General features: G+C 38.6%; 1 protein-coding gene across 1 annotated transcript in view; it reads right to left on the bottom strand.

The window, feature by feature from the left end:
- The window catches only part of ELMSAN1 (ELM2 and Myb/SANT domain containing 1), a 60183-nt gene that overhangs the window by 43243 nt on the left and 683 nt on the right, over nucleotides 1-16257 (bottom strand). The gene's annotated exons all lie outside the window — the stretch shown is intronic.

The raw sequence follows: 16257 nt of genomic DNA, 5'->3' as shown, positions 1-16257 counted from the left end.
CTTCCTTTGAGAACGCACGCAGAATCACTCTCGAGGAGAAAAGACAACACAGAAAGAATCGTGCCTTGCAGAATATACCACCTAAGGGGTCTTTCTGCTGTGCCTTTTGCAACCGGACCTGTCTGTCTCGTATTGGCCTTTTTAGCCACCAGCGCGCTTGTAACAAACGTGGGTAGAGCCCTCCTCAAATCTTCGTTTGTGAAACCCAGCCATGATGATGATATATATTTTAATTTTATGCACAGATATTTGCATGGAAAAGAGGAATTAGCACTTTTTTCTTAATATGGAAAGTATGTTTTGTGCCAAATTTTTCAATATAATTGGAGGAACAGTTTATAGTTTCAAATATTGTAAATTGTTAAAAATTTGAAAAATTTCATACACAAACTTCCCCCTAGCATTCAGTAGACATTGGATTTAGAGGTTCAAGTTTTTAACAGCAGTAGTTGGAAAAAACCCCAGCTGTCAATTGCTTAGCTCCCAGTATCACTTCACTAGCTCAAATTCTAAAATAAGTAAATCTGCCGTTCTAATGTTAAAAAAAGAAATTGCCTGCCACACTCCCATTTTTTAAACTTTTTATGCCTTAAGTAAAATGACATTTCTGGTGGTCTTTGAATAAACAGTTAAAAATAAAGTCCCCAGCAATAAATATACTTTGCTTGTCTAGCTGCAATAGTAAAAATTTCCTCAGCTGAACATGGACACATTCTTTTCAGTGTGGAGAACTAATTCTTCAGTAATAAAATCCACCCACCGTGTGTTTCTTGCTAATCTGTATACTTACAGCAGTGTCTACTACTGAGAGTGACTGAGCTGTTACACTAAATCAGCCTAGGAATATTTTCTACCATCATCCTGGGAAGGAATGTGGGGAGATGTATATGTGTAAATGGTTAACACTCCCTTCAAGCAAACTCTTGAATTTTGGCTTAAATTCCAAAAAGTAGCTTCATGCACAAAATCGACATGTGGAAAGAATAATCCATGGTGACCAATTTGCTGAGGGTTGTGGAAAACTGGTCTGTGCAGCACAGTAAGCTGCTCTTGCCAGAGATCTGCTGCCGCGCAGACCTCAGCGAACGTGCACCACGAAAGCAGCACCATGTCCTTCCCAGGCATTCTGGAAAACTTCAGTATTTAAAAGCAATCACTGACCACCTCCTGTCTCCCACACTAAAACTGAACAAGCCTTTTTTTTTTTCTTTTTTTAAAGAAAAAAAGACAGACATACAATTACAAATGTATGCACCAACTTAAAGTCACACTTTAGTCTTTAAGGCATGCAAGTCCATCACATGGCCCTAAGGCCTCCTCTGGGTACTGGCACCATTTCTATCAAGAGACAACCCATTTATTTTAAGACACAGAGAGTGTCATTTAAACCTACAAATTTGCTTTCAGTTTGAAGCTGCCTTTTTAAAGCAAAATCACACCAGTAACAACTCCCTCTTTATGAAACATATTAGAATTTGAAAATTATGAACTTCAGTACTTCAGTATTTATTAAAGACTCTCTTGTTCATTAACAAACCAATTAAATAAACCTCGAATTATCTTATACCAGATCCACTGGTATACAATCATACAATTACAATCATAATTCCTTCCTGAATAAGCAGCGACTCTCATAAGTGCTGTCTATGTATAATTTTAGCTCAGTACTTTGCTCTACTATTACAAAATATTTTAGGAAGTGTATCTGTAATTACTAGATATCTTCCAAATATTTGCAAATCTTGCAAAATTTTTTTTAATATCTTATTTTTCTGTATTTTGGAGGTAGCAAAACACTGGGTTTCCCCCTGGCAGGGGAGTGCTATCCTCCTCTGCTCTCTCTGAGCACACTGATATCCAGTAGGTCAGTAACTCCAGCACACAGACCTATGTTACCATGGTCCACTCACACTGCTGTAGAAGAACTGCTCCCAGACACTTTTGCAGGCGTCTGGTCATCAATAAATTTTAGTGTACATTGCTGTTGCAGCTCATGGCTGGTGTCTCCTTAGCTCCTTTATTTTCAAACTGCATGAGATGCCTCTCTCATTCCTACTAAACAGAAGTAGTGTACTCCAATCGCTGCTACAAGAAGCTGGTATAAACACAAATTTCCATTTATAGCTCTCTGCTGAAATTTTCCCTCTTGTTCAGGCAAACACTGGACTCACTATGACTACAATCCATCTGTGCATATATCTGGTAGAAAAGTTATTTCCTCTTACAGGGGCTCATATTTATTTAGCTGTTCCAGTACAGCTGCTCCAAAGCCATTTGGAGTCCAAAAGCGTGCTTTTCTGATGTTGCACTTCCCAATGAAATGCCTCAGCTGCTGAGCAAGAGCCCAAGTGATAGCCTGAAGAAACATTATCTTTCAAAGGGTTTGTGTCCACTCTGCAGCTGAGCTCACCGGTCTTGAGAGTCATGTGGGCTGCCCCCACAAACAGGCACCTGGCAGCTCCCCCTGCCCTCACAGGCAGCCTGGCATGCCACGACCTGTGGCTGCAGCTGCTGTGACACTCAGTCCCCACCTTCATTAATTCAGGCCCACCCAGGCTCAGCCAGGCACTAAACACCCCTGCACAGGCCGGCAGGGCTATAGACGTTGGCAGTGCAGAGTCCTGCACTCTGTCGTGCAGTGCACAGAAAGGCATCCTGGAACACAGTTACTACAGTTAGGCCTTGGATGAGGATTTTTCTTTCCTTTTTTTTTTTTTTAATATACAGCCCCTTTTGTTGTTTATACTACTTATTCTGCATTCCTACAAGCAATGAATATACACAGCTCCTTTTCCAACTTCTCCACTGCAAGGAAAGCAAGCTCCCTAAAACATAGATTAAAAAGTCTAACTACATAACAGTGCTCAGACTTCATTAATGGGGAAGATTTTTCTGTTTTGTTTTAATATTAAAAAAAAAAACATACACTGCTACCAACAATCCTCAAGAAAAAAACCTAAAACAAATTCTCTCTCAGCTGCTTTAATCCTCAACTTCCAAGAGATGCAATGCTTTCAATGAAATTAAGGCCGTAACACATTTGTATATCTTGTTTGGTAAGAAGAGAAGAGTAATGCTATTTGCAAGCACAATGTGCTTGTTGTTGTGACTTCAAACAACACCCTTTATCATTAACTAGTTGTATTCTGTCTTGGCCATATGTTACACCTATGCTGTATGTTTACATGACTACATGTAAACTTCATGCATTTACATGACTACACACACTGCAGGTATGAACAATTTCTTCCATCTAAATTGCTTCTTAAGTAAATTACTTAAATATTTTTCTCTTAAAATAATGCTTTATCCCCATAAACAAGCATTACACAACACAATCCGATTAAATTACAAAGGCTCCAGCATATTAATAATGTCTTTGCAATCATCAAAAACATGCTCCTTTGTTTAAATTTTGAAATAAAAGCAGTTATTTTGCTTTCAACAAGTTCTTTTAAAAGATGCATCAAGGACCTCAGAGTTTTTTCACCTTTACTTTTTATGTTTGACCAATAAGGTGTTTGTAATTGTTAAACTTGTATTTAAGGTCATCCACAAAGAGGAGGGAAAAATATTTTCAGCTGGCTATATTTTAGTATTTAAAAGATAATGCAATGGTATTCTTAAAATTAGGCTAGACAAAATAAAAATTTATTAAATCTAAGTTGAAAATTAGCACTGACAGTACTGAGAAGGAAAAAAAGAACTCACTGTATTAACATCTCTGCCTTCAATTAAGATGTGAGACTCAAGAAAAATTTTTCCAGCAATTGTATTTAACAATAGTAGGGGACCAGGACTGTTACTGAACAGATAAGCTGACATTGTTCCAGACACATGAGTTTTCCAGATCTTCCTTTTTATTAAAAAAAAAAACCAAACAACAAAAAACCAACAAAAAACCCCTCAAACCCCACACGACTTCTATTTCTAATTAAAAAAAAAAAAAGGATGGTAGAGAAGTCACCTTTAAAGTAAAACAGTCTCCATAAGTCCAGTCAGTTTGCCAAGTCTTAACCTTTGCTTTATTTTATTTCTTCATCTGTGAGCATTTTTAAAATTTTAAAATTTTGTTTTTATAACACACAAAAATCAAATCAGTGATTCTTTCCTTTCAAAGTGATCGGTAACTTATCTGCTCTTGCAATGCAGCATTTGCAAGAAATCCTGCAATGCTGGTGTGATATTACAAGTGAACTGTGTGAATGAATAAAGGGATATGGAATAACTAAGAGTAACAAACACAACTTTAACTTTTCAGTAAGATGACTGCAAGTAACATTAAGTAAAATGCTTTGAAGTTATTTATTTCCAGAAATGAAGTTGTTTTCAACTAAACTGATAATGCAGTTGAGAATTTCTGATGCTGTCAGAGTACTGAATATTAAAGGCCAAGAGAAAACCAACTGTCTTCCACAATAAACTCCCCATGCAAACTTGTATCAGCTCTCCAAACCAGGACTATAAGTAGCAGCTACAAGGACCACACTACAAGAAAGCCTTCTGGGTTTCACTCTTATGCACTATGCGAAGGGTACTGGTTTTCATAAACCAGTCATGAGCAGAAAACTTACAACAGAAAGAACAAAATTTCCACAACACTTTGCAGTTGTTACTGTCAATTTTTAATTCTGTCTACTGGGTCTCTCTAGCCACAGAGTGCAAAAACAGTATCAGTGTCATACAAAATACAGCTGTGCTTTTGTATACTTAAATACAACCTCTCTCAGCTCCTTACTTGCTTGTAACCCAATATCACTTGTATGCAAAACTGCTCTGTCTTTTTTATGTTGCAGCCTCTTGTGACCAGGACCAGTTTTGAATCCAAGCTATAGCTATTCCCAGAGAAGGGTATAACATAAAAGGTTACCAACAAGCAAACTATCACCAAATAATTTTCCCCCTTTTTCAAGCAAGAGAACTTCATACTCTTCAAATCTGACACATTAAGCCATTTTGTGTTGACAGAGTAGTATTAGATTTTCATTAAAATATATCAACACTATGCAAAAATGTTCATGGAAAAGCAAAGGGTTAAAATCTCCATGATAGTTGCTACAAAGAAATAGTAGCAAGTATATTCACTAAGTCTCCTGCATTCAAAGTCATGATGCTTTTCCCTTTCAGACAGGGTCACTGTGTCCTGCCAATTCATGAGTTCCCAAAAATAAACCAGTTGAGTAACTAAAGATGTCAATAGATTTTCACATTGCCTCCACGCATCCAAACTGTGCAGCTTAGACAGTTACTTGTAAACAGCCAGGCATCCTACACTTAACCTAGAGCACTTCCCTAAGCAAATTCTGTCACTTAAAATTACTCTGTTATAGCTGTCACTGAACACAGAATATTTTTCTACCTCCAAACTGTACTTCTCTCATAAATCAAGTCACTCAGAAAGAACTGTCTTCTTAAGATGCTTTTTAGCACACAGCAAAACTAAGCAGTTCTATTCATGTTCACAATAAAAAAAAACACAGTAGAGGAGCTGAGAAAGGTAAAAAATGCCCTGAACCCATACTCTAAGGGAGAAAGTTGATCCACCACTTTGGTTTCTTCCATTTTTTACCTTTTCAATGACACTGACAAAATTATCCAACTTAGAAACAGAAAAGTATGAAATAACTCTGCATAAGGGCCAGGCTGAAATCACCCAAGTGCATAGAACCAGGGAGATAATTTTGTTCACTGACAACATGATTTAAAGCCAAGTAACCTGGCTAGGGAAACTCAATCTACTCAGCACCAAGCCTGAGTTCAAGAAGCGTTTGGACAATACTCTCAGGTACACAGTGTGATTCTTGGGGTGTCCCGTGCAGGGCCAGGAGTTGGACTCCATGATCCTGATGGGTCCCTTCTAACTCAGCATACTCTATGATTCCAGGAATCTGTTCCACACAGAAACTGGTGACTCATTTCTAGACTACAATTCAGAAGCCTCAATTCCACATCTCAGATTTCTAGAATGTGATGGGATTAAGCAGTTCACAAAGAACCAAAAATCAGCCTTTTAATTACAATGTCTGGGAAAAAGCTAGTCAAAAGACAACCAGAGAGAATGCATATAGGCAAACATACATCTGTAGTTCAATGCAAAAAGTTGCTATTTTACCCGAGACTTAAGTGCCTCTATCTTAAGTGTGCCCACCACAGAGGGTGCCAATACCCATTTCATAACAGCAAAGTCAGCTCCTTCTCAAACACAGTCGGTGTGAGAGGATGTGAACTCCTGTACACAGTCTGCTGACAAAACATTCACCCAGCCATGGAGATGCAAATTCAGACTCACATATCACACCTTCCCCTATCAGAGCCCTTGTCAATCAACTCACTGGCGTGAGGCAAAATCTCCAGTCCCACTCACACTATGCCACTACTGTTAGGTCAGAGTAAGGTTCTGTAGCCTCTTGGTTGAAAACAATTACCTCACCATAAAATGAGGATGATAACAAGGTACAAACAGTGTAAACTGCTTTTCAGCAGCCAGCTTGCAAGAAAGGGAGAAAGATGGAAACAGGTTTTTTGTGTGTCCTATGGCACCAGAAAACACTTCTGCCCTGAATAGCATTTTATTGCCTTCTCTTTCAAGTCTGCCTGTCTTTAATCCTACTTATCCCATAGTTGTCTTAACAACTATGTTAAGTTTGTAGATGCAAGTGTAGGCTCATACATCAGATCCAGGAAATTCCATGACTGGAAGGCCTAATGGGTATTCTGGGTGAGGACAAAGAGCGTGACTTGTTTTAAGCTCAAGGTACCTTGTGCTGACCATTTTAGTTTCAGTATAAGCAACTTGTTTTGTCTAAGGGTGAATAAAAGGTTCAATGGAATCATAAATTATCAGTTCCCCTTAAGGGTGGGTTGTCACAAAAAGAACAATAAAAGCACTTCAGCCTACTGAAAGAGATTAAGATTTTATTTAATATTTTAAAAGGCTACACAAAGCCATTGCCTTCTTGGGAAGAGTATGGATGTGACTTCTTAAACATATATTTAGAAAGCTATATATAGTAGAAAGCTCCCCCTAACTTCAATTTCTAGGCCATATTCCTGAAACATCACCATAAGAACTGCTGGTACAGGCCCAGTCACAGCATTGCAACATTCACTTGCAAATCAGACATTCAAATTTGCTATTGACAAAAGGGAAACCTATAGGTCACTTAGCCTTCTAAAGGTCTAAATGTAGCCTGCACCTTTGTTACATATTATTCAAACTAAAAAATGGTAAAATGGTAAAAACCTGCAGTAAAACCATACTGCCTCAGAATAAGAAAGTAAAACTGTAGACTTATCTATACCATGTAGCCTGAGAGTAGGTGCAGTCCTTTTTACTGATGCTTATGATGTAAAGTGTAGAAGCAAATCATCTTATGCAGATTTGAGTTATTCTCAAAAACCCTCTTCAGTAGATCTCTGCTCAGACTTTTGACGAATATAGAAAACTGGATTTTTTTGCTTCATAAGAAATTATCTTTCCATATTTGACACCAAAGAATTGCTGCAAATGGTAGTACCATCTCTGCTCTTTAGCTGAGTAACATGTGAATCAGTTCAAATACTGAGTTTTCTTGTTTGCTTTTTGTCATATGGTCCTTGAAGTACGCTATTTTGTAGTATATGGACTTAGCATTTACAATTTGAGATCAAAATTCAAGTATAGTTTAAATACCAATATATCTCATGAAGGAAGCATTAAAAGCTTCTAAATTTAAGTACCTTCCTACCTTGGTATTTTTTTATTTTGTGTGTGCATGAGAATGTTTGTTTGTGTGTGGTTCCTCTTTTAAAAACAGGAAGTTTTGCCCTTCATCTAAATATCATTCTTCCATAAACATTAACTGTAACTTGACAGTACTATAATAATAAAATATTACTGATTAGGATTGGAACAGATTATTGATTTATCACCACTGGGAAAAACAAAACAAAAACTAAAAAGCCATTTCAACATGACTTTTGTCAGCACAGAAGAAGCAGCACCTTGACAACATGGGTGTTTTAACATCAACTCCAAGTATCAAATACACTGTCCCTTTAACTAAATATCCACATATGTGTGGTCAAGCAATTGTTGGTGTTGACAAGTATTTGGGCCACTGCCCTTGGTCTCATACTTGCCTGATGATACCTCTGCAGAGGTGCCTAGTGGAGAAATCCATAAAAATCGCTAAAAAGCAGCAGTGCAACCTGAAGGCCAGTAAAAGGTCTCCAATCTTGCTCTATCACCTCTGTGTTATAGATGACTTGCTTCTTTATGACCAGCCTATCCAAGTTTCATCTGTCTCCTGTGCTTAACAATTTAGCAAACATATGTTGATGTCATTCTTAGACAAACAAACAAAAACCTGCATAGGCAGGTTAGCTCATTTTAAAATGCCAAGAAAGATTATCTGAATAAGGAAACTGAATTTTCCAGTGTGCAATTTATATCAATAGTAATTATTATTAATAATAAAGAGCTCTTCCAGTTGCAGAGAAAAACTTTACAAATCAAGCCTTCAAATCTGCATTTTATTTCTTTTGCTAACAGAGCTCTCTGTATTTTAATTTCCTCTGTAAAGGTAAGGTGTAGTGGCTTTCCGTGGCTGGGTTTTGGTAGTGGGGGGGCTACAGGGGTGGCTTCTGTTAGAAGCTGCTAGAAGCTTCCCCTGTCTGGAGGAGCCAATGCCAGCCAGCTCCAGGACAGACTTCCTGCCGCTGGCCAAGGCCAAGCCAATCAAGAGTGAGAGTAACTCCCCTGTGATAACTCATTTAAGAACAGAAGGTTGTGGCGCAGAAAGAATTCCAGCCAGGGAAGAGCAAAGTGAGAGCATGTGAGCAACTCTGCAGACACCAAGGTCAGTGCAGAAAGAGGGGCAGGAGGTGCTCCAGGCACTGGAGCTGAGGCCCCTGCAGCCCGTGGTGCAGACCATGGTGGAGCAGCTGTGCCCCTGCAGCCCATGGGGGACCATTGGGGTGCAGAGACCCCCCTGCAGCCCATGGAGGAGCCCGTGCTGGGGCAGGTGGATATCTGAAGGAGGCTGTGAACCTGTGGGAGGCCCGAGATGGAGCAGGGTCCTGCCAGAGACCTGCAGCCCATGGAGAGGGAAGCCCACGCTGGATCAGGTTTTTCCCAGGTAGGATTTGTGGCCCCTGTGGGGGACCCACATCGGTACAGCTCATTCGTGAAGGACTGCACCCCATGGAGGAGTGACCCACGGGACAGCAGTTTCATGAAGAACTGTGATGGTGATAAGTAAGTGACCCCTCCCAGCTTTTATCTCAACTCATGAATCTTTCGCTATTTTTTTTCTCTCCTCTGTCCAGTTGCAGAGGGGAGTGAGAGTAGTACTGCAGCTACAGTGAGTACCTGGGGTCCAGCCAGGGTCAACCCACTACATAAGGTAACTAGGTTTATTTATATTGCAAATAAAAAAATCAGCTAACTTCATTCATATTTTAAATAAAAAAATATCAGCATTGACTTCAACAAAGCTTCCTGCGAGGCAGCCCCTTACTCACTGTTAACACGTGCAAAACCTAAGTATAGTATCAGCTACACCAAATTTCCCAGGTTTTTAATACCTCATTTCTTCAACTGTTCGTTCTTTACATCTCAAATTCAAAATTAAAACTAATTGTTTATAAGGACTTTCAGATTCTTCTTTTCATATTTTTAGACAATAAAAGGGCATTTTTATTACAGATCAAATTTTTCTACAGAAAAAGTTACGGTACATTTTCTATAGAAAGAGAGCTGCAATAGCAAAATAAGTCAGCTGAGTCAGTACCATACCTGAAATATTTCACTTTTGCCAAAATAAGAAGAGGACTAAACTGAGGAGTCTATGTAGTTCTCATACTTCAACTGTAAAGAAGAAATGTCTTAAATACATTTTGTACTATTGAATGTATTTAGAAATAGCAACAAAGACCACTTCAATATCGAAATTAAATAAGAAAAAACTGAAGCCCACAATCAAATGCAACATTTTGCACAATTATTTACTTGCAATCTCCCCCTTTACATGCAAGAGACTTTCCAACTATTCAAGGAGGACAGCTTAGACTCTTAAGAATGCTCAATGGTACAGTCATATTTCATCAGTCATAGCTTTCATTTATAATATATTCCTTTACTTCGCCAAGTCATCTCAATATCTCTTAAAACATGTCAATTTAAACAAATACCATTACAGAAAGACTACATGATTTACTCATGATACAGACTTGAAAAAATATTTCTATTTTCTAGAAATTTGAAAATATAATAGCTTTCTAATAAAAAACAAAATTTATAATCTTAATTAAATAGAATAAATATTATAATTGTTCCCTATATTTAGCATGTCTCATATAGGATAATATCTAGAGCTTGTAAAAAAAAGATTTTAAGAAAATAATTCAACTCAGAGTTTTCCAAGTCTTGAAATCAAACTAAGCCAGTCAGATTTCCCTGACAGTTTCACACAGATGAGTATTTGGGATCCTGAACTGTCATCACTGGAGTCTCCTGAAGCAATCAGAAGGCCTTACAGCTGTGTCTTTCTCTCCCTCCTTTCACCAGGAATTTGGCAGTGCTGGGATTTTTTTCTCAAATGGTATAAAACCGAATTTAAAATAGGAAAATAGTTTGCTAAATTCTCCTCCGCCTAAGTGCAGCAATTTTCCACAAACACAGCAAACTCTCACGAAGTGCATGAAAGAATAATCAATACAATATGTAGGAAGAAATAAAGCCTGAAATTAGAACAGTTTTATGGCGAATAATCCAGTTGAAATCAGGAGTATTGTCAATGTATGGCACTTTGTTTTGCTTTACTTTTCAATGTGTTTAAAGGTGACTGTTCAGGGTGGAGAATCTGAAGAGATAAGAGTATTATAAAACTGCAAGAATAGTTGACTTGCATTACTATAAACCTCAAAACAATAATGCAATTAATGACAAATTGCCAGAGTGTGCAGGAGTTCAAAAGGAGATGCTCGAGGAATCCCGAGTGTAGGCAGGCGCAGCAGACAGGGCCGCACGTAAGCACACACGATTAAGCCAGGTCTGAAATCACCCAACGACGTCAAGCAACCTGGAATGCACTTTTACCTATGAACTACACCACAACAAGGCAATTTGGAGATTATTCAAACTGGAGATTATTCAACTTTGGACCTCATCACAACGCACACCACAGACAAGGTGACAAACATTTCAGCAGACTGACTGCCCCACAACAGGCAGCTTCAGAGAACAACAGATTCCAGCGTACCCACACCGAAGGGAAGCAGATGCTCTGGTACCTGGAAATCAACCATACAACACTGTACTACTACCAGGCTGCAAAACTAAACCAGTATTTCAAAAATCCTTTCAGTTAAATGCCTTTCATTACAAAAAAAAGACAAGAATAAACCTTCTAATCACAATTCATGCATGTTTTGGTCACTATAGCTCTAGAAACACCAAAAGCAACATTATCAAAGACAACAAATTAAGATAAACCCCAAAATTTAGCACGATATTCAAGCTTGAAATAATAGTACAAACAGTCAAAAAATTTTCTCAGGGGACCTGAGTTACAACATGAGAAATTTAATGGTGTATTAACAGAACAGTGTGTGTTAACGTATAATTATAAATATACATACACATTTGTCTTCCCAAAATAAATGACAAGAGGATATACCAATATATATTACTGCACTGTAACCTTTCCTATTAGTAAGCTATTATGGGGAAAGCCAAGCAACTGAGAACCAATTTTCATGTGAAAAGATAATATATAGAAAATTAAAAATAAAGCATGGATATGGACTTTATTTCATTTCCTGTCTCTTTATATCTCAACGCTGAACATGTAATGAATCAGTAACATATTTAGTAAAAAAAGATATCAAAACTGCTTCTCAGTTTACTACTTCAGTCATTAATACCATTTAACATAGAGAATCACAGAATATGCTGAGTTTGAGTCCAACTGCTGGCCCTGTGTAGGACACCCTAAGAATCACACCATGTGCCTGAGAGCATTGTCCACACAATTCCTGAACTCTGTCAGGCTTGGTGCTGTGAACACATCCCTGGGGAGGCTGTTCCAGTGCCCCACCACCCCCTGAGTGAAAAACTTTTTCGATATCCAACTTAACCTCCCCTGACACAGTTTCATGCCATTTCCTGGAATCCTGTCACCAGTCAGGAGACTGAAGAGATCACTGCTTGCTCCTCCATTTCCCCTCACAAGTTTCAATCATTACCAATATTTAAGTCAAACAATACAGAACTTTATAATTAATTTTCATTAATTAATGAAGAGTAAAAAAGAAAGCATTGTTTCATGTTTTGCTGTAGGCCTTTCAAGATGCCTTTAAAAACAAACAAACAAAAAATTAACACATATTGAACACTTTGCCACTCCCTCCAAATCAAGCTGTTCCCAGTTTTCAACTTCTTGAACAACAACAGCTGTCAATTCAACAAGGGGCATTTATGTAATTCATTTGTACATAAAGAGAACATTAATTTTTGGGATATGTACATTTCAAAGAATATCTGTACATCTTCCATATTATATACATAGTAATGAATTATATTACTTGAAGTCTGGTTATCTCTGGTTGTCCAAATATGATAAAAAGCATCAACACAGCCAGAAAAGCAAAGAATTAACTACCAAGATTATCTCTGCATCCCCATTCGAATGGTTGCTCCTAAATACCTGCATATTGGCTGCATTCAAAATGCATATATTCAAATTTTTTCCCAGTGTGCCGACTACAGCTTTTACTCATAACATTCTGTGTATTTTTCAGTCACTGGAGTTGATCAGCAGAGCACTGAGAAGGGCTACAGTTGGAGACCATTCAGAAACAGAAGTTATGCAAAGCATTGTGAGCTGCTTATTGAGCAGCCTCACGCTGCAAACACATGTCATTTGTGCACTGGGAGCTGCCGTAGCTGCCAAGGAGCTCCCATGCAGAATGCAAGTTGCTGGTATGCAGCTACAGAAATTGAAATTGTTACTTGACCAACCACCTCCTTCAGGGACCTACATAACACATGAGCATCCAAACCAAGAAATCTTTGTCAAATCACACTAAAGGGAACGTGTGATTCAAAGTACAAACAACTCCCATCTGACAGACAGCTCTCTGCCACACTTCCAATTATTAGGGAAGGTCCTCAGGATGATATTTCCTTGAATTAGCAGTACATCCCTCCTATTTAGAAATTGCTCAGTGACAAGTCTTCTCTTTGGTTGTGACTCATGAGCCTTGGCTTGCCCATGCCAGAACTTGCAGCTTTTTGGACGTGTGTTACAAAACCTCACCACCAGAGCTCATTTCCCTCACCTCCCCCTTTCACACAGTGAACACTCAGAGAAAAGTGGTTTATTTCTCACTTTATGTCATTTAGAATTTAACTACTTGCACTGGAGACTAGCATGCAAATTTACTAGACTTCATTTTAGCATAAACTAATAGCATAATTTACTGCAACCATTACTAAGATTTTATACAGTGCTTCAGACAAGAAAAAGATACCTGGTTTTGGTGGTGGTGATGTTTTTTTAGAAAAGGTGAAACAACAAAAATGAGTTCTTACCAACATCCTCATTCAACGATTCCATCAGTAGGTTAAAAAAAGTGTCTGCTAAATGTTTACCTAAGCTCAACAGAAAACCAGGTAAGTTTCTTGAGTAGAAACTCAAGAACTGCTAAGCATATAGGAAACATATCCCCCTTTGGAAACCAGGCCACAGGCTAAGCAGACTCACATTCTGATTCATGACAGTCACTTGTCTCCTTACAGGCCTGGACACACCTCCCCACACACACACTGCTGTACCATCATCACCAAGGTGCCCATTTCCAAAGAAAGGCTGCAGGTCCTCCATCAGGAGCAACTTAAGGGATAGCTTAGCAGCTCGACAGAACAGTGTCATGGAAGGGATGACAGGCTTGAAAATATCTCCTGCAGTTCTGCAGCCACCACTGACAGGTGACAGTAAGAGTGAAAATGCAAAAACATAACCAATATCTGGAATGTCTATGCAGATTCTCAAAATGCTTGTACTGTGCTACAGCTCTCACCATTTCATGTGACAGCTACTCCCATGCACCTCGATGGGTTGAAGGCCAGCACGGCTATGCCTCTGTTTTGCTAACATGCACACAAATGTATATATATCTATGACTAATTCCACTGAGTACCACAGGACGACTCAAGGACATGCAAGTTACCTACTCCTTAGTATACAAGCCTGAGGAATCCTGGCCTAAAACTTTCTCTCCTACCACACAGGTTGTGAAAAGCAAAAGACTTAGCATAAGGAATGACTACATTGTATCACTACCACAAATGATCCAAGGAATCTTTAAGCACTATTCCTGTTTTACTCCAGAGGTAATTTTGACGTTAAAACACCCCGTATAAAATAGATTGACAAGTCAGTCAAGACATGAAGTACAATCCCAAGAAAAATCTACAGGTAGAACACCACAGTAACACACAGATTAACATATGTGTATTTTGTATGAAAAGAAAATGCTCCAATAAAATTACAGAAGGATCACTATGAAAGCTTGTCAAGTGACAGGCCTTGTCCTGTAGATCATTAGCCACTTGCTAAAAAACAAACAAACAAAGCAACAAACACCATCAGAACATCTGTATATTCTTCATTAACAAAGCTACATACATTTTACATGAAGTATTTCATTGACAACCTGAGGAAACTACCAATAATAAGATGATCTGTGTGTTTAGCTAAAATATATTCTAGTTGAACATCAAGTAATTTTAAAGCAGCTTTCCATATTTATAGTACTTTCCATCACAATACTCAAAATACTTTACAAGCCTTTGTCGCACTTAAGACATCAGCAGTGATGGCTAAAGACAATATTTCTAGAAAAATGTCTCTAATATTAGAAAGGCCAATTTCTGAGTACCAGATCTGAAATCTTTCAGATCTGCTATTTCCTTAATTTCAAGTACTTCCAAAACTAAGATGATATAAATAACAGATAACCAGCACCTCTGAAAAACAAATCTTAGCGACCTTAAGTTGCACCCACAAGAACTTTGGCATAACTATGTCAGTCTTTCAAAGTCTTACCTAAAACACTTACTAGCACAGTGTCAGTGGCACACATTCCCAATGCTTCTTACTATCCCCTCAGTCAACGCTGCCTGCAAGATCACTGAACAAGATGGAACTCTAGTTAAAGTTGAAGCAGCATGCTCTAAGTGTACTTCCTTTCAAGCTCTAATTTTTTGTGGCCTGACACAGAAACTCTCTTCAATGCTCTTCTCTCCATTTCCAAGGAAGCTAGCTGAACTGCAGTTGCTTATTTTAACACAGGCACACAAGAAATCAGACCAGAGCAAGAATTACACTAAACGTGCAGGAGCGTTAGCAAGCCTGCTTGATTTTCACTTGCTGCATAATCACTTTAGAAACATGAACCCGCAGATTCAACGAGCTTTCAGTTTCTGTCTGCTGTGATTTCAGAGACTACTCGCAGCATTTCTTCTGAGTATTTCAGGTCTGTGACTTCTATGATCAGCCTTGCTCCACTTCTCCCCACCTCCCCTTCTAATTCTCCGATGAAGTTAAAGAGGAACGTGGCAGTTCAATGCAGAATACGTTCTCTTTAGCATTTGCAATGCAAAACTAGGTTTTGTTCGGTACAGAAATCTTGCACAATAGCCTGTGTATACGTATTCGTTCCAACAATGCTGCCCTATGCAATCACTCTGTAATTACACACAGTCATAAAGCTGCTGCTGTTGCTGTTTGGAACTGCAGTCTCGCCCTCTAAACAACCTAATATCAGTGTCCGCATTAGGACAATTCTTTTCTCTCTTCCCCTCCCTTAACTGCTTGCTCCAGTACAGATGGCCTTTACACTGCGCTCAAAACACGTAGTCGGAATGAAACCAAATTATTATAAAAAATTAAGCTGTTTTAAAGAAGATGGAAAGTAAATCTCTGTCGAGCAAACGGAATGTTTCGCTAATTCTGCAAGCTGCAACCACACAAGACTTTACAAACCAAAAATAAATCCTGCTTATGCCTGTTTAAAAAAAAACCCGTAAGTATTATATAAGACTCTCACATACGCGCGTAGGTGTATTGTTAGCTTTTAGTGCTAAACTGCAACGAATCAGTCCTTTGCAGTTGCTGCCAGAAAAGAGCTGTACACTGGCGAGCACGGGATTTTCAGAAATTATCTAACAAATTCCTCCCCATCCCCCTCCACTGAGTAAACCCCAGCAGA

Source organism: Manacus vitellinus, unplaced genomic scaffold (genome assembly GCF_001715985.3).
Source record: "Manacus vitellinus isolate BGI_N305 unplaced genomic scaffold, ASM171598v3 scaffold_6_pilon, whole genome shotgun sequence".
NCBI lineage: Eukaryota > Metazoa > Chordata > Aves > Passeriformes > Pipridae > Manacus > Manacus vitellinus.
The sequence above is the reverse complement of the archived record's forward strand: the minus strand, read 5'-3'. Positions and strand labels throughout refer to the sequence as shown.